The sequence below is a fragment of the Gorilla gorilla genome, chromosome 3 (genome assembly GCF_029281585.2).
Source record: "Gorilla gorilla gorilla isolate KB3781 chromosome 3, NHGRI_mGorGor1-v2.1_pri, whole genome shotgun sequence".
Classification (NCBI taxonomy): domain Eukaryota; kingdom Metazoa; phylum Chordata; class Mammalia; order Primates; family Hominidae; genus Gorilla; species Gorilla gorilla.
This window is the reverse complement of record NC_073227.2, coordinates 25126128-25145570: the sequence shown is the minus strand read 5'-3', so window position 1 is coordinate 25145570 and position 19443 is coordinate 25126128.

Here is a 19443-nt window from a genome sequence, read left to right as displayed (position 1 = left end):
CAAAGAAAAGGGCTGGAGCCAGAAGATAATGGGATATCTATATCATGCTAGAGAGCCTGGATTTTGCCAAGGGGATGATATAATTACTGAAGGATTTAGTAAAGGAAGAGATACAAAGACTTTTGCTTTAGAAAGTCCACGTGGCTGGCCTCCTTACATTATAAAAAGCATATTCTGTTTCTATTACATGCACATATGTGCATTTTGTGTATACATGCATTTTTGAGTGTTTGTATTGATGTACACATACTCCTACTGTGAGTCAGTTGAACTGTATGATACTGCCATTTCTATTGGTTAAAAAATGGTCAAATATCACTATTTCCAACAGTCTGACCTGTAATTTGTAGTATGGTAGAAGAATAGATTGTGAAGTCAAAAACCCTAGGTGTGAACTTCACATTTTAGCTTGAGTTCCACAGAATCAGACTGACACAAGGACTCAAGGTGAAGGAGTTTCTGGCGGGACGTGCCAGTTGAGGAAGAGACACAGAGAAGAAAATGCAGCCCACAAAGGGCGTGCTATCCAGCCAGCCACAACAGAAGCCAATGGCGGTGGAAACTTACTCTCACTGGGCAGATGTGGAATTCAGTGTAGATGTGCATCTCAGAGGCAGCCCACCCAAGGGGAGGGGGCTGGGATATTTGCATAGTAACTTCCATTAGTGACTGGTTAAGAGCTGCTGCTAAGGACAGGCATAGTGGCCTTCAGAGCTCCAGAGAAAGTCCTTCCACTCTCTATTAACTGGGTTTACATACTCCTGTTAGAAGTCTGCCTGGGTGCAATACAATGATGAGGTCTGAGGGATATGATCCCCCACACCCATCTCTATGACTTGCCAGCTAAATGGCCTTGACTTAGTTCCTTAATGCCTTTGAGGCTCATGTTTGTACTACCAAAATGGGGACCACAATACCTTCACCTGGGGAGGATTAACACACTTTATTGTTAATATACTACTAAGGTAATATATTTCTAGTGCATTAACACCAAAACAAATAGCAGTCTCAACATTTACAAAACAACTTTTCTTTTCTTCTAGACCTTCTCCTTACTGAGCCTTCATTTCTACTCCCAGAGAAGTCCAACAGGTAAGTCATGCAAACCGATAACCTTGAACTCCACGAGATAAGCTCTTAGAATTGAAAAGTAACATATGCTTCTCTACGGTGTTCCTTTCAGTCAAATACAGCCCACTTATTGCTAATAATATTTCTGCTTCTTCATGCAAGGAGGATGTCAGTAGTGGGGTCACTTGTGTGGCCCATAGAGAAAGCTAGCGCTGTTTCCATGGTGTCATGCTAAGAATTCTGGATTATGTCTGCAGCAAGAGAAGTTCAGATCTCAGGGGTGGCCAGCTGCTCTGCATTGATACCTAAGCAAAGGGGAATTGAGATTTTTCAGGGTGAACACAGAGAGTCCTGAGTTACAGGTTCATACCTGGAGGAAAGACCAGGAAGGCATGCGTTTCTATCTTAAAATACCTCCCTTGCCAGTGTCTGAAATCCCACTTCTAGCAACCCATGTTTTGTGTGTTAGGTATTGCTCTCTCTCTCTCTCTAAATTGAACTATAATTATATATGGTGAAATGCACAGATCTTAAGCGTAGAATCTGGTGAGTTTTGAAAAATGTATACACCTGTGTAACCAATAGCTTTACCAAGATAACAGAACATTTCTGTCACCCCAGAAAGGTCTCTGCTGCCTTTTTTCATTCACCTTCCCCTGATAGCCATTCTTTTTAGTTTTATCCCCACAGATCAATTTTGCCTGATCTCAAAATTCTTATTAAAAATAATAAAATATGCATTCTTTTGTGTTTTGCATCTTTTGCTCAACACAATGATTTTAAGATTCATTTATGTTGTTGTGTATAACAGTAGTTTCTCCTTTGTTATTGCTGGGTGATATTCCATTGCATAGTATACCACCATTTGTTTATCTGTTTTCCTGGTGATGAACATTTGGGTTATTTTCTTTATTTTATTCTATTTTATGCTATTACAAATAAAATTGACATGAATCTTCTTGTAAAAGTCCTTTTGTGGGCAAAGGTTTCATTTCCTTCAGCAAAATATCTTGGAATAATGCTCTATAAAAGAAGGTATACAAATGCCCAACAAACACCTGTAAGAATGTTCACCACCATTAATCATGTAAGAGATGTACATTTAAACCACTGTGAGATACCACTGCATCCCACTAGGATGGCTAAAGTTTACAAATATTCTCTTTGAACAGGCAAATGAATCTGGAAATAATATTCTTTTAAGTTTTTAATGTTTTTGTTAGGAAACAAACACACAAAAATAGAAGAATAGTTTAACGAACCCTCATATATTCATTTCATAGATGCAACAATTACCAACATTTTGCCATAATTACCTTGTGTCATTTTTCAACAATAATCAATTATCCCATTCTCTGACACAAACTGGGTGGATGTCCTACAGTTCAATTCAATTCTGTCACTAATTAACTGGCATTAGTACAGACCCCACAAATCAAGGGCTCAGTCCCATAAGCCTGCCCCCACTTCAGATGCCAGCCTGAAAGGGGGTCCTCAGGACCTCTGCATTTCTGCCTGGCCAACTACAAAATTGGGAATTCTGAGGCTACTCTCCCTATCAAATTTGGTAATTATCTGGAATGACTCACAGAGTTCAGCAAAAGTGCCTTACTTATAATTACCATTTTATTATAACAAATACAGCTCAGGAGCAGCCAAATGGAAGAGATGCATGGAGCAAAATATGGGGATCATGGTTGGTGGGGGGCTTCTCAACCTGGAAGCTCCCTGAACCCCACAACTTAGAGGTTTTGTGCAGAGGTTTCATTACATGGTGTGATTGATTTAATCATTGGCCATTAGTGACTGACCTCAACTTCCACCTCCTCTCCCCTCCTCAGAGGTCCTGACATGGGGCTGAAAGTTCTAACCCTCGAATCACAAGGTTGGTGTCCCTGCTGGTGGCTAACCCCTATCCAGATGCTACCTAGGGCACCCCATAAGTCACTTCATCAGATAAACTTAGGTGAGGTTGAAAGGGACTTGCTATGGATAACAAAAGATAGTCCCCTATCACTCAGGAAATTCGAAGTGTTTTAGGAGCTCTGTGCCAGAAACAGAGGTGGGAGGAACAAAGACCAAATATTTATTTTTTTGTTATGCCACATATCCCAGTTATGTCTTATTTGCGTATTTATTAGTTTTTAAAATTTTGCAGTAGTATTTAATTTAACTTAATTAATTAATTTAGAATTAGGGTCTCATTCTGTTGCCCAAGCTGGAGTGCAGTGGCTGATCGTAGATCACTGTAATCTGAAACTTCAGGCCTCAAGTGATCCTCCCACCTCGGCCTCCCAAGCTCTGGGATTACAGATGTGAGTTACCATCCCTGGCCTGCTATAGTGTATTTTAAAGAAAAACTTCTATATCAGGTTGTTTTATGCTTAAGTAAGGACATTTCATATATAAGCAAAACACTATTTTGTACTTAATGAACAATAATATCATCTAATACCCTCTCCATTCTTAGATTTCCCAAATCATCTCAAAAATGTCTTTATAATTGATTGACACATTGCATTTGGTTGTAACATATGGTTTTCTCTTTTATCTAGAAGGGTCCCTAGCTTATCCCCTTCCTTTTCTCCCATGCCATTGAATTATTAGAGAAACCACATCAACTGTCTGTAAAATCCACGCTGTGATTGTCTCCTAATAGTACAATTTCTCTGGTGCCTTCATCAATGTCTTTTCTTTTTTAAAAAAAAAATTTTTAACTTTTATTTTAAATGTAGGGGTACAGGTGCAGGCTTGTTACACAGGTGAACTTGTGTCATGGGGGTTTTTTGTACAGATTATTTCATTACCCAGGTAGTAAGCCCAGTACCCATTAGTTATTTCTCCTGATCCTCCCCCTCCTCCCAGCCTCCACGCTCTGATAAGCCCCAGTGTGTGTTGTTTCCCTCTATGTGCTGATGTCATCTTTTATTTAAACAAGAAGATAGATCTAAAAGATTCAGGTTCTCGTTTTTAGAGCAAGAATACTTCGTAGGCGGTTTCATTTATTTTGATGGGTATTTTTTGAGTGTCTACCATGTTTTCAGTGCTGAGAGTTACAAAGGTAAATTCCACATATCAAAGCCTTGTTGTTAAAGATGTTGTAGCCCAGTTGGTGAGAAAGGCATGTAAGCCAATCAATATCATAATATAAATGCCATGGAGGATTTGGGTGGGGGATATAAATTCTGATAGGGGCACCAAGGCTACATGAGAAAGTGATAAATGAACCGGCTCTAGAGAAAACAGTAAGGTTTGCCAGTCGAAGGAGAGAGAGTGGGGAATTTGCTAAGCCAAGGACCTGTGTGTCTACAGGAGGAGATGCATAATTTCACCAGAACAGGTTGTTGAGGTCTTACAGAAAAGTGGAAGAATTTGGACTTTATCTTTTGAGCACTGGCAAGTATGGAAAGAATTTTATCTGAGGGTGGGCGCTGGGTGGGATTGTCAGCCTGGAGTGCAGTGTTCAGCACCTGAGTGTGAATAGATTTACCAAGAATTGCCCTCTCATCTCGAGGCAGACTGCACAAGTCCTGTTTTAATTTCTTAGGATGTGGCCCCAGACAAAAGCTGACATTTAGCATGTTAAATGCCCCATGCCATGTTTATTGTGCCCCTTGCCCCATCAAGTGGCCTTTGTAACCATGGAAACAGTTCAGGTTTTCAATCTAGCAGAAGATAAAGAATGGGCATACGGTGTTGAGCGGACTATGCAGACAACATTAACTCCCTTTTCCTAGACTGCTCGATGATGCTAAGCAAGTTGTAGTGGCAGCAGCCAAGGGATAGTCCTACCACCTGATGTCCACCCAGTAGCTGACTTCTGCAGCCTGTATATTATGTTAATGATTGGAGGAGGCATCATGGCACCTGCTCAGAGGAATCAGTGAATAAATGGCAGGCTCCCAGTTCTGGAAAACTGTAAAAATGACTCAAATAAAGAAACTAGTTGGGCTGCTCTGCCTATGGAGTAGCAATTCTTTTGTTTCTCTACTTCTCTAATAAACTTGCTTCCACTTTACTCAGAAAGAAAGAAAGAAGAAAGAGAAAGCAAGCAGGAAGGAAGGGAGGAAGGAAAGGAGGAAGGGAGGGAGAGAGAGAGAGAGGGAGGGAGGGAGGGAGAGAGAGTGAGAGAGAGAGAAAAAGAAAGAAAGAAAGAAAGAGAAAGAAAAGAAAGAGAAACTAAGTAGGTGGAAGTGCTAGAGCAGGGACAAGAAAATTGTCACTGCAAAGCCAAAGGCCCCCCGATTTACTCTTCCTGGCTGCACTCAGAGGCTGGAGGCCAGGTGTGAGATCATCACAAAACACTGATTTCCAGCCCATCTCATGTTCAATCCCGTCAGGTGGAGTGGGGGACTTTAGCACTATTTTTCAAAACCCCCAGGTGATTCAAACACAATTGGGTTTGCAAACAACTGAGCTAACCCAAGCAAAGGAAAAGTCAACCAAGTCAATCCAGTTGGGCAGGAAGGGGATGAGCTAAATCTAAGACCAGGCACTAAACTTCTCAGCAGCCTAGCAAGGGTCCACAGAGGAGACCTCCCTACTTTGAAGAATCCCTTTGATGTGTCTAATACATAATTAGAGAGATACCACTGCTTCGACGGTAAAGAGATCCTACACAGCAAAGCTGCTGAGAAAGAACAGATTAAATTCAGTGTTGCCCAGCACTGGTGTGTAGAACAGATGGAAAAGGCAGCACCCAGCTGCACCTTGCTGGAGAGGGAGGCATCAACACCTGTAAGCCCTCTGCTACCTATACTCCTGTAGTCTTTAGGGGAGAGCTCTGAGTATACATTCAGAAGTTGCTTGGGAATTTTAGCAGGCAACAAAGACCATGTACTGTGGGTGAAAGCAAATTATTAAATAACAAAAAAACAATCCAAGCTGCAATCTACGAGGTTTCTAGGGCACTCAGTGTAACATGGGAGTTCTGTTGGACCCTACTGAAGCAATAGGTGTGTTGCTTTCCTAAAAGACGGACGGACACCATGTCCTAATATTATGAACTCCAACTTTTTTTTTTCCTGTAAACTCTTACCAACTCTATCACTCAACACCTGAAGCTTCAAATAATTGACTTGTGGAAATGAAGACATAAACAGAATTTAGCTTCTTCTGCTCCAAATCACATGCACCCATAGCCTTAATTCCTTCTTGTGGAGCTCTTGGTACACATTTGAGTCCAAGCTTCTATGTTTATCGATAAACTGAGTGTCTGCAAAAGCAATTGTTTGTGAAATATCAAGAGTTGTAGATAACAATTATAAAGGCCAGTAAAATTCAAATGTAAAACAATCCGCAAATATTATTAAACACGCAGTGTATATTTTTCTACTTTTTCCCCCATGGCAAATTTCACTATCTAACTTACTAATAATTTACTCATTTATTAAGCATATTGTTTGCCTTTCTCATCTTGCGCTAGGACATAGGCTTGTTTGCGTGTTGAAGATTGTCCCAAGTCCTAGCTCAGTGCTCTGTAGTCACTCAGAACTACTTATTGGATGAATTCATGAATAAAAGATAAACAGGTTCCGGATTTCCATGAACAAAATGAGCTAAGCCTTGATTTGTAAATCCAAATTATAATTTCTGGCTTAATGCAACCCCTTTTGTATTAACAGGAAACACCAGAAGTTAGCTCAACATTGGGTGGTTGGTAGGTCCTGTCAGGGAGCAAATGAACATCAGCAGTCAGCATGGTTAGAAAAGAAAGCAAACTAGTCCGATGCTCTTGAAGGCTATTTTCATCTAGTAGAGATGTTGGGATGCTGCAAACTTCTTTTTTTCCACTTTGGGATTTTTCTGTTTAGATCATTGGAATCATTTTACTTCATTTGCAAACAACTGAGTGAAGGTATTGTGATCTGTGACCATTAGGATAACAATTTTAGAATCAGAGATGCAGAGACTGACTTTAGACTGTAGATTGTAGGGACGAAAGATTTCTTTCCTCACCCATCTGTAGGTTCATGGCTGAGGCACCTGTAACAAAAGACAGATTAACAAGAGAAAAACATATAAATTTATTTCACAATGCAAACAAACAGTTTTCCTTTGCTACTCTGAATCTGGAAAGAAAAGGACAAGAAGCTTTTACCTTCCTTTCCCCACTGGAAACTACAGACAGTGGGGAGTGTCTGTAGTATCCAGGAGTTTTTAACGTTCCTCACCCCACTGGGAACTACAGACAGTAGGGAGTGTCTGTAGTATCCAGGAGTGCTGACCTTGGGAAGAATTCTTACCTTTTTTTTGACATTTTGTTCATTGTCCCAGGATCTCATCTGCAGGATTAAAAGTGACCAGAAAGTCTCAGCTGTTCTACCTGGGGTGTGAGAAACAAACTCGGGGGAGGCAGAAGAAATATCTTTCTTTTCTATCACAGGGTTCATGGCTGGGGTCCCTATAACAAAAGACAGATTAGCAAGAGAAAATCATATACATTTATTTAATTAAGTTTTACATGACATGGAAGCCTTCAGAAATAAAGACCCAAGGAACAGGAAATCTGTATGTTTTTATGCTAAGTTTGATGAAGTGGATAGTTGTAGAGAAGTGTGATTGGACAATAGGGGTATAATCTAATGGTAATAAACCAGGGGAAACTTAACAAAGCTTGTTTATACAGACTCTTCTCTATGTCCCTGTGTCTTAGAGATAAGGACATTTCTTTCCTCTGGGTATAGGGAGGGTACCTCTGAGATGAGGGTCCTATGATCTGCTTTGGAGGAAGGTCAGAGAATTCTTTTATAATCTGTAGCAGAAGACATGGGCAGGGGAAGGCCAGAGAGACCTTCCTGCTTCTGCTGTTTTCTCAAATGCCAAGGTGCCATATTTTGGGGTAGCATCCTAAATCCCATCAAGACTGTAACCTCCTAAACAGCAGAGACCCATTTTTGGTAGGCCTACCACACAGAGGGCACTTCCATACACAGTTGTCAAGACAAACCTCATAACTTGCCCCCAGTTTATAAATAGAAGGGTCAAGATTTGAAACCAAGTTCATTCCCTTTCCACTGTCCAGGAGGGTAATCATCAGGACGGCTGGAATTTTCTGAGTGTTGTCTTTGTAGCAGCCAGTTCCAAACACCTTATATTTCAAGTTTGTGGGGAGAAGGAATTTGAATCCAGCCTGTCTCTCTTCAGAGTCAAGACTCTTTATTGTTAAAGTTGTATTTTAGTGTCCCTGAGATTGGTTTTTATGCATAGAAAACACTATTTAGAAGTTGTATTTGGGTGTAAACAAGTAGTATTCAATGCATCAAAGTTAGAGATTCATGAAACCTAGCTCTTTCCTAGGATTTTAGCTTCATTTTGAAGTTTTTGCTTTATTTATAAATCTAGCAAATGTTAGCAATTTTTTGTTTATTTTTGTTAGCAATCTTTTTGTTGATCAAACAGTTGACATTTTTTATTATTTTATTTTGAAAAATTTCAGACATACACAAAATAGAATGAATAACATAATAAACCCACATGTATCCATCATTCAGTTTCAATGATTATCAGTCAACTAATGGACAGTTTCTTCCATCCATACTTCTACTCACTTCCCTTTCTCTTATTATTAGAAAGCTAATTTGCATTATCCTATCATTTCACCCATAAATACTTTAATATGTATGTAGGAAAGACAAGAACTCTTATAAAAACGTAGCCCCTATTTTATTACTTTACATAAAATAGCAGTCAGTTTTCAATATCAAGTTTACAGTGTTACTCAATTTTTCAATTGTTTCGTAAATGTCACTCTTGTAAAAACATTTTATTTGTTTGCATGAGAATTCAAATAAGATCCATATATTGTGATTGTTTAATAGGTATTTTAAATTTATTTTAATCTATAGGTTGTTTCTTCTCTCTCTCTATCTCTCTTTGCTACAATTTGTTTATTGAAGAAAATGGGTTATTTGTCCACAGTCCTTTCTTTACAGGAATAATAAAATTTATATTTTGCATAATTATTTAATTGCATTATTTCACAATACACACACAATAGTCTCTGAATGACAGCATCAACTTTGCCATAAACAATAGGAAGATTTTTGAAAGTTTACATATTTGAGGGACAGTTCTTTTTGTCCTGAGGGTGTATCCTACCCACCAGGGATAAATAGTCAAATTATTGTGACTTACAGTCATTCGGAATTATTTTTCTTTTTGTGGATTTGACGCAAACTATATATACAGTGAAATTCATCTGTTTCATTTTACTTTTTATTAGTAATAATAGATTTTTAAATTTAATTTGTTTTAAACATATGTAAATTTTTGGCATAGTTCCCAAGACAATCAAAAAACAAAGCCAAATCTTAAAAAATAGCCTCCAAATAGGTGACTATTTTCTTTTTATTTTAGGGCTTATTCTTTAATTATTTGCTTTTTATTAATATAAGCAAGTATATGCATATATCATACTCCCTTTATTTAAGAAAACACAGTATTCACACTTTTCTTACCTTGCTTTTTAAATATAACAATTGATCCTATTACTCTATAGTATATATTGATAGAGCTATTCCTTATTTTTTATATAAATCTGCATGTGATTACATTGTGTGAATGTGCCAGGGTTTATTTGACCAATCTTCTTCTGATGGACACTTCGGTCATTTCCATGTTTTTGCTATTATAAGTAATGCTGCAATAAACAGCCTTGATGCTATTCCTTTCCCTCCCTCCCTCCCTCCCTTCCTTCCCTCCTTCCTTCCTTCCTTCCTTTATAAGTAATCCTGCAATAAATAGCTTTGATAGTATTCTTTTCCCTCCCTCCCTCCCTCCCTCCCTCCTTCCCTTCCTTCCTTCCTTCCTTCCTTCCTTCCTTCCTTTTAGCTAGGGTATTTGTAAAATATATTCCTAGAAATTGGATCGAATCAAAATTTAAATGCACATATCTACCTATCTATCTATATTTATATATATATAGATATTGACAAATTCTCTTCTGTAAGAGTTTTGCAACTTTGCATTTCTAGCAGCAATATATGAAAGTGTCTACTCGCCTAAAGTCAAACCTACAGAATTTTTGCCAAATTAATAAGAAAGCTTGGATTTTGCTACTTAATGAATGAGAAATGGGATCTTAATCTGAAGTAGATTTCTTTAATTATAAATTGAGCATGTCTACAAAAGTAATCATATAATTTTTCTCTTTTGGTTTATTAATATGGCGCCTTATACAAATACAACCTCTGATATTGAACCACCTTTGCATTCCTCAAAAAAAGGTATCCATGGTTACAATGTTTATTTTAGTTGTTTTTTTTTTTTTTTTTTTTGAGACGGAGTCTCACTCTGTTGCTCAGGCTGGAGTGCAATGGCGCTATCTCGGCTCACTGCAAGCTCCGCCTCCCGGGTTCACACCATTCTCCTGCCTCAGCCTCCCGAGTAGCTGGGACCACAGGTGCCAGCCACCACACCCGGCTAATTTTTTTTTGTATTTTTAGTAGAGACAGGGTTTCACCGTGTTAGCCAGGATGGTCTCGATCTTCTGACCTCGTGATCCGCCCACCTCCGCCTCCCAAAGTGCTGGGATTACAGGCGTGAGCCACCGTGCCCGGCCTATTTTAGTTTTTTTAATACTTTTCTTTTAAGGTTAGGATTGTTCATTTCTTTAATGCGCTATTGGGTTATGTTTGCTAATATTTTATTAAAGATTTTTGCATAAATATTCAGTAGTGTGAATGGTCTGTATGTAGTTTTCTTTTTTGACACAATTTTGTCAACTTATACCAATGTTATATTCACTTTATACATCCATTTAGAATTTCTCCTTATTTTTATCATTTATTCTTTAATATCATATGAAAAATGCATATTCATTGAGAAGCCCTTTTAGCGTTCCGATGAACTGAGGTTGCCTATCTACTAAGGAAGGCAGGTAACATCTCAGTTAACTGTATAAAAGAGACTGTCGCCGGGTGCGGTGGCTCACGCCTGTAATCCCAACACTTTGGGAGGCCAAGGCAGACGGATCACGAGGTCAGGAAATCGAGACCATCCTGGCTAACAGAGTGAAACCCCATTTTTACTAAAAATACAAAAAATTAGCCGGGCGTGGTGGCAGGCGTCTGTAGTCCCAGCTACTTGGGAGGCTGAGGCAGGAGAATGGCGTGAATCCGGAAGGCGGAGCTTGCAGTGAGCCGAGGTCACGCCACTGCACTCCAGCCTCGTCAGCAGAGTGAGACTACATTTCAAATAAATAAATAAATAAAAATAAAGACTTTGTCTATGAATGAGGCTTAATGCTGCAGAAAACTGGTCAGACTCTCAGAGCTATTTTTCCTCATTACAGAAGATTGGATAGCACATAGCACGTGCTCAAAGATATTCGATATTATGATAAGATGACAAAAGGAACATAAGCCTGATGAAAATCATGAATCCTAAATTAAAATCAGTACATGTGGTCTGGCAACAGGATACGATATTTGAAACTGGGACTATCCCAGAAACCCCCAGATGTACAGTTATGGCTCCTATAGACTCCCTAATGTTTAATTGAAGTTAACCATTTGTCCACATGAAAAGAGAGGAGGAAAGAAATGAACTAACCCTGAGAGTATTTACTATGTGTGAAGCTATATCCTAAGGGCTTTTCTCCCTTGATCTTATTTAATCCAAACTAAGAACCCTTAAGAGTAGTTATTAGTTATTATCACTAGATTCAGGTGAAGAAACTGAAGCTTAGCATAGTTCAAGTAACTTTTTAAAAGTAATTGTCAAATTCATGAGATAAGAAAGTGACAGAAAGGAAACCAAAAAGAAACTGGGACTGTTGGTTACAGAACCTACTTTTAACTACTACACAAGGAATCTTTTCTTTTCTGAGTTTATTAGGGGTAGTATACCTTAGTAGCAAAAAATTTAAAAAATAAAAATAAGACAAAAAGAAATGAAAATAGTATGAAATTTCACCTTTTGAGAAAATGTTACAAATGCCTTCTTCCAGGACATTTCTTGTCTAAATTCATTCATATAAATATGCACATATAAATGTTTATGTGTGTGTGTGTGTGTGTGTGTATATATATATATACACACACACACACACACACATATATATTTTAGCAAAGATGGGCAAAAAAGCTATAAATACACGTAGAATTTTGTTAACTTTTTAAAAAAATTGTAGAATTTTCAAGTTTTCAAGATTCTGCTTTTTAAATTTTAATAACACAATTTCCCTTCTTGCTCAGAAGGAAAACTTGATCACCTTTTTTGTGGACTCTGATGGCTGGCTTTGATTCCTCTGCCATGCCACTGCTTCTTAAGAGGTTGTACACCCCAGGCGCAGTGGCTCACGCCTGTAACCCCAGTACTTTGGGAGACTGAGGCGGGAGGATCACGAGGTCAGGAGTTCGGACAGCCTGGCCAACATGGTGAAACCCCGTCTCTACTAAAGACAGAAAAAAAAATTAGCCAGGTGTGGTGGCGTGCGCCTGTAATCCCAGAAATACGGGAAGCTGAGGCCGGAAAACCGAGAACCGCTTGAACCTGGGAGGCAGAGGTTGCAGTGAGCCAAGATTGCACCATTGCCCTCCAGCCTGGGCTACAGGGCAAGACTCATCTCAAAAAAAGAAAAAAAAAAAAAAAGAGGTTGTATATATTTTATAAGTAAGAGTGGGCAAAAAAAGGGTTGCGGAAGGATAAAGGAAACAGTCCCTGGCAAATGTAGGTAGTCAATAAATGTTTGCTAATTTAATTAAAGAATGCATGATAAGTTCGATCTTCTTATATTTAAATGCAATTATTTCATCTTTGTAGCAAGTAATAAAGGATTGCAAGTTTCTGGGGGTGGGGCCACTTTCACTCCTGTCCCCGTGAGGAGACCACCTAACAGGCTTTGTATGAGCAACAAGGCTGTTTATTTCATCTGGGTGCAGGCGGGCTGAGTCCGAAAAGAGAGTCAGCAAAGGGAGATGGGGTGGGGCCATTTTATAGGATTTCGGTAGGTAAAGGAAAATTACAGTCAAAGGGGGTTGTTCTCTGGCGGGCAGGGGCAAGGTGGGGAGGGGGTGTCACAAGTTGCTCAGCGGGGGAGCTTTTAAGCCAGGATGAGCCAGGAGAAGGAATTTCACAAGGTAATGTCATCCGTTAAGGCAGGAACAGGCCATTTTCACTTCTTTTGTCATTCTTCAGTTACTTCAGGCCATCTGGATGTGTACGTGCAGGTCACAGGGGATATGATGGCTTAGCTTGGGCTCAGAGGCCTGACAGCCACTACTAAGAAATGATTGTAATTATATTATTGCCTCCACTGGCTCCACTATTGAAAGTGAAATGATGAAGGAGTTCAACAGCTCACGTATGAGGAAGTAAATTTTAGGGGCCTTTTTGTGCTTCCTTTCCTCCCCACCTCTTACTCAGCTAATGATCTAATGGTAGGAAAGCAGGCAAAGGCCATAAGCAGGCAAGTTCAGAATAGAAAAATATACAGATGAATGATTGTCATGAAAATACTTAATCCCACTTATAGTCAAAGAAATGTCAGTTATTACAAAATACATAACTGTGAAATTATTGTATATGTGCATTATACATTTTGGTGGACACTGACAAATTGTCTTCCAAAAGGACAGGACCCATTCACACTCTTCCCCGGTGATTACTATGGCCATTCCTCTACTTCTCTGACAGACGTGAATTTTTTCTGTTATTAATCTAACAGGAACCAGCATTTTATGTTGATTTTCATTTTCTTGATTATAAGTGAGGTTGAATGTCTTTCCATATTCTCAGTGGTGATTTGTACTGTGTGAATTGTTGGTTTATATCTAATGTTCATTTTCTATAGGATTGTTTTCATTTTCCTATTGAGATATACATTTCTAAAAAATTAAGGCTATTAATCTTTATTCATTTATTTTTCAAATATTGCCACCAAATGTTTTATTTATCTCTTAACTTGGCTCACTGTGTTATACAAACGATAATTTCATTGCCATAATTATCAATTCTTTCTCCATTGACTTCCAGGTCTTATGCTTGACTTTAGAATATATTTCCCATAGAGATTTTTTTTCCCATTGCAATATTATCAGAATATCCTTCTTTGGCTGGGCGCGGTGGCTCCTGCTTGTAATCCCAGCACTTTGGGAGGCCGAGGCGGGCGGATCACGAGGTCAGGAGATCGAGACCACGGTGAAACCCCATCTCTACTAACAATATAAAAAATTAGCCGGGCGAGGTGGCTGGCGCCTGTAATCCCAGCTACTCGGAGAGGCTGAGGCAGGAGAATGGCGTGAACCCGGGAGGCGGAGCTTGCAGTGAGCTGAGATCGCGCCACTGCACTCTAGTACTCCATCCTGGGTGACAGAGCGAGACTCTGTCTCAAAAAAAAAAAAAAAAAATATATATATATATATATATATATTTCTTTAAATATCCTCCCCGCCTTTTTTTTTTTTTTTTTTTTTTTTGACAGAGTTTCCTTCTTATTGTCCAGGCTGGAGTGCAATGGTGTGATCTTGGCTCACTGCAACGTCTGCCTCCCAGATTCAAGCGATTCTCCTGCCTCAGCCTCCCAGGAAGATGGGATTTCAGGCGTGCACTACCACCCTCGGCTAATTTTGTATTTTTAGTAGAGACAGAGTTTCACCACGTTGGTGAATTCCATGAAGAACTAATAAAATATGGCTGTGCAATGAAGAAAGTGGGTTTCTGTAGATTGGGTCATTAGGGAAGACTCCGATGAAGAGGTGGTGTTTAAGCTGAAACCTGAATAATGATCAGAAGGTAGGCTTAGAGTCTGGGGAAAAGAGAATCCCAGAGAGTAAAAAGCAAGTACAAAGACCTTAAGGGGAATTCTAGTTTGGCGTATTTGAAGTCAGAAGGAAGGCGGAAGAACTGGGAAGAGGAAAGACATGGACGTGCTCAGAGATGTACACAGGGTCCAATAGTGAGTGGCCTCACAGAGCCTGGTAAATAGCTAGGGTTTATTCTAAGTGATAAGGAGACATTGGAGAACTTTAAACAAGGACGCCCTGTGGTGTGATTTAGAATTTACATTCGTATGCTTGCCCTCCCTGAGGCTGCCACTAGAGGGAGACAGGAGGCGCTGAGGCAGTCACACCGCAAGCTCCCCAGGTACCGCCCCTGCTCAAGGGAAATCACCGTGCATTCAGGCCATTACCTGCTTCAAGGGCAGGGAATGTACAGGAGGGAAACCGGCTGTTCTGACTGGGGAAGGAGGGCCGGAACTTTGTGTCATTTTTTAAAAGGCGGGTTATCAATGGATCTGCTCATGTCATCTCTTTGATTTTGTTTGTTTTCATTGTTTGATTCTAAATAAGCAATCATAATCCAGATATGAGGGTCGGCGTGCCACTTTCTGTTGTCCATATACTGACCACACCAATCTGTAGGGCCATTGTCCCCTCCCCATTGAGTGATGATCTAGTTCCCAAAGCAGGATTCTCCGGACCAATCTCACAGCCCCCTCCCCAAAACCCACAGCCTGAATCTTGGGAAATTGTTCAATTTCACCATAACCTTAAGCAGAGTCCTATAAATAACTAAAATGTATGGCTCAAATTCTTCTGCAGTAAACACATTGGAAAGAAAAATGTGCAGTCAAACCAAGTTCCAGTAGATGAGGAGCTTATTTTTTAAACTAGGGAAACTAACACATTGAAATTCACATAAAGCAAAATAATTGGGATTGTGCCTTAGAGTTTAGCATAGCAGGGGTTGAAGCAAACAAGCTGGTATGAAGACCTCAGCAGCAAAAGAGAAGCGTCTTCAACATTTTAGGCTCAGAAGAATATCTGCCTCGCAAGGGAATGTGGCGTAAGATCTGGGTCACTGACCATGTTGACTACTGAAGCTTGACATATTGTGGAATTCTAAGACAACCGTGTTGCCATTTACATGGTGAATAAAAGGGATTCCAAAATTTTTAACTTGTTTGAGGAAACACACTGCTGTAGTAAATACTCCAAAGGCAAAATTAGTGTCATTCAGCGACTGAGAGAGCGGTGGTAACCCACTTACTCCCCGAACTAGAAAAGTAAATGACAACCGCAAGTTTTATCTTTAAATAAAGCAAATATAAATGAGTATTTTTCTGTTAAACATCACTCGAAATGTTTGTGCCAAACATAAAAAATAAGTATGTGTATAGGATATATGCACACACTTATCTTTTATGGCACCATGTTGTGTGACTTAGAATTTACATTTGCGTAAATTTTGGACTTACAGAAAAGTTGCAAAAATAGTACGGAGAGTTGGTGTATGCTCTTCACCAAGATTCACCTAATGTTAACATCTTACACAGTCATGATACGTGATTTAGTTAATGCTCACCATTTATTCTATACAAGCCTTCAGTGACTGGATAATGCCCACCCACATTGGGAAAGGCCATCTGCGCTACTCAGTCCACTAACTCGAATGCTAATCTCTTCCAGAAACACTCTCACCAACACACCCAGAAATAATGCTTAATCAGATACATGGGCATTCCATGGCCGTCAAGTTGACATAGAATTAACAATCACAAGTCCACCCCTTGTCAACTTGGCACCCACACACATCCTCTTAAATCATACTTATTCTCCAAATAAACAGAATTAAAAGGTCGAAATTCCACCAAATGTTATACAACTATCATGTGTACAACCAGAAATGCACTAACCCCTTCCACAGAGGAGGAAATAAAGTCCTTGAGTGATGTTAACTCTTCTCCTTGATATTTTATGACTTATAAATTATGATGTAGTTAATAATATTAAATACTATATTATAAAGTCAACACATCTTATAATATGTGATAAGAAAATAAGAAAGGGAAGAAAACAACTTTTGCTTAATGCACACATACACACACACAGACATACTCGTAACAAAATAAGAAATACTCATGACAATGACAGTCTTCATTTCTGTAACTGGTCACATGGCTGTAGCCAGTGTTTATAATGACCTTTTTCCACTACCCATTCTGTATTCCTCTTGCCTTCAGCAAACACCTCAGCTGGCTGTGGTTCTTTGCCTGTTGGGGTGGCCCAAACTTTCATTTATGAAGGTCCTGAGCTATTTGTAGTCCTTCCTGGATTGGGTCACTCTTCATGGACATTAATCACAGGGCATGGTGACACTAAGAGACATGCTAAGGAATCTCCTACATTCCATACATCCATAGTGGAGTAGCAGTTCAGTTTCCCCTCGGAAGTCAGGATCACTCACTCCAGGTAGTACAAAAACTCCTTTCTTTGCCTGTTGATTGATTTGGAGTCATGAGGAGCCCTAAATGGCTGGAAGTCTTACCTTCCAGTTCAAAAGAATCATTTTTGTGTCTCCTGATGGAAGAACTTCTCCCTTTGGAACTAAGACCTCTAGGCCAGCAGAGAAGAGGTTGCAGGAACAGGAAGCAAAAATTTTGCTAGTGGGTCCCTAAAGGTATTAGTGAATGGTGACACTCTCATTTCTACCCTTTGATTCCTGGACCCATGAATCCTGGCTATAGGAGAAACAGTACTATATACTGGATGCTGACTGAGAGACTTATATAGTCTTTTAGAAAGCCTTGCCCCAGCCCTGCCTGGTACTGCCACCTAGCTGACATTGTTACTGAGTTTTCAACAGGCCATTTCACTGATCTATCAATGCAGCTGCTAGAGGATGGTGGGGAACATGGTAAGACCAGTGAATTCCATGAACATGCACCCACTACCACACTTTCTTCTGAAGTGAGTTCCTTGATCAGAAGAAATACTCTATAGAATGCCATGACGATGGATAAGGCATTCTGTAAGTCCATGGATGGTAATTTTGGCAGCAGCATTGCATGCAGAAAAGACATATTCATCTCCAGAGTAAGCATCTATTCCATTAAGAATGAAACACTGCCCCTTCCATGGTGGAAACTGTCCAATGTAATCAACCTGCCACAAGGTGATAAGCTGATCACCTCAAGGAATGGTGCCATATTGAGGACTCAGTGTTGGTCTCTACTGCTGGCAGATTGGGCTCCCAGCAGAGGCCATAATCAGATTGGCCTTGGTGAGTGAAAGTCCATGTTGCTGAGTCCATGCATAGTCTCCATCCCTGACACCATGGTCACTTTGTACATGAGCCCATTGGGTGAAGATAGGGTTGCCTGGGAAGAGAGGCTGACTGGTACTCACAGACTGGATCACCCTATCTACTTGATTATTAAAACCCTCGTCTGCTGGGGTCACCCTTTGATGAGCATTCACGTGGAACTAACATATCTTCATGTTTTATGCCCACTCAAAGAGGTCTATCCACATATCTCTTTCCCAGATTTCCTCGTCACCAGTTTTCCAACCACGATCTCTTAAAGTCCCCGATCATCCAGCCAAACCAATGGATGCAGCCCATGAATTGTATATAATCGCACATCTGGCTGTTACTTCTTCCTGGCAAAAAAACCCAGATGCATTGCTTAAAATTCTGCCCACTGGAAGGATTTCCGTCTACCACTGTCCTTCAGGATGCCCCAGGAAAGAGCTGTGGTGCTGCAGCTGTCCACATTCAGTGGTGCCTGCCCATGATGCAGAACCATCGTTAAACCTGTTCCAAGCCTTTTCTTTCTCTGTCACCTGATTGTAGGGGACTCCCCATGAGGTCATAGGTCCAAAATGGAAAAGAGAAAGCAGTGTAGCAGAACTGGCGACCATGGCATTTGGGACACTTCATGTAAATTACTTGTGCCTTCACGACCTGCTCAGACCCCATCATGTATACACCACTTCCATTGGATAATGGAGTGTTGCTGTGCACGCCTCCATTTATAGCTTGATAGGCCAGCTAACACTCAATTCCTTGTGGTCAGCTCAGGTCCCATGGTGACTTGCTGGCTCATGGTTCAGTCTCTACTAAGGCCTGGTAGCAGGCCAAAGGCTATTTCTCAAAACAAGTGTAGTTAACCACAGTGGATGGCAGGGCTTGCTTCAAAATCCTGAGGGCCTGTGCTGTGATCCACCTAATGGGCCTGCTAAAGCTCCAGACAGCATTCCTTGCCCATCTGCCACGGAGACACCAAGCACTATTGAATCTGCTGGATCGCATGGTCCAAGTGGCAGAGCAGGTTGCACAGCAGCCAAGACCTGCTGCAGAGACTTCACTTGTTCTGTGCCCCTCAAATTAGCAGCTTTTTGGTTCACCCAGTAAATGAGTTGGACTAATGCACCCAAATGAGAAATATACTGCCTCCAAACTCCATAGAGGCCTATCAGGCATTGTGTCTCCTTTTCACTTGCAGGCGTGGGGGCAGATGCATCAATGTGTTCCCTGCCTTAGAAGGGAAATCTCCATGTGCCCCACACCACCGGCCTCCCCTTGAGTGAATTGAAGAGCCATGACTCTCTGATTTTATGATTCAAGTTAGACTTTTGTTCGCTC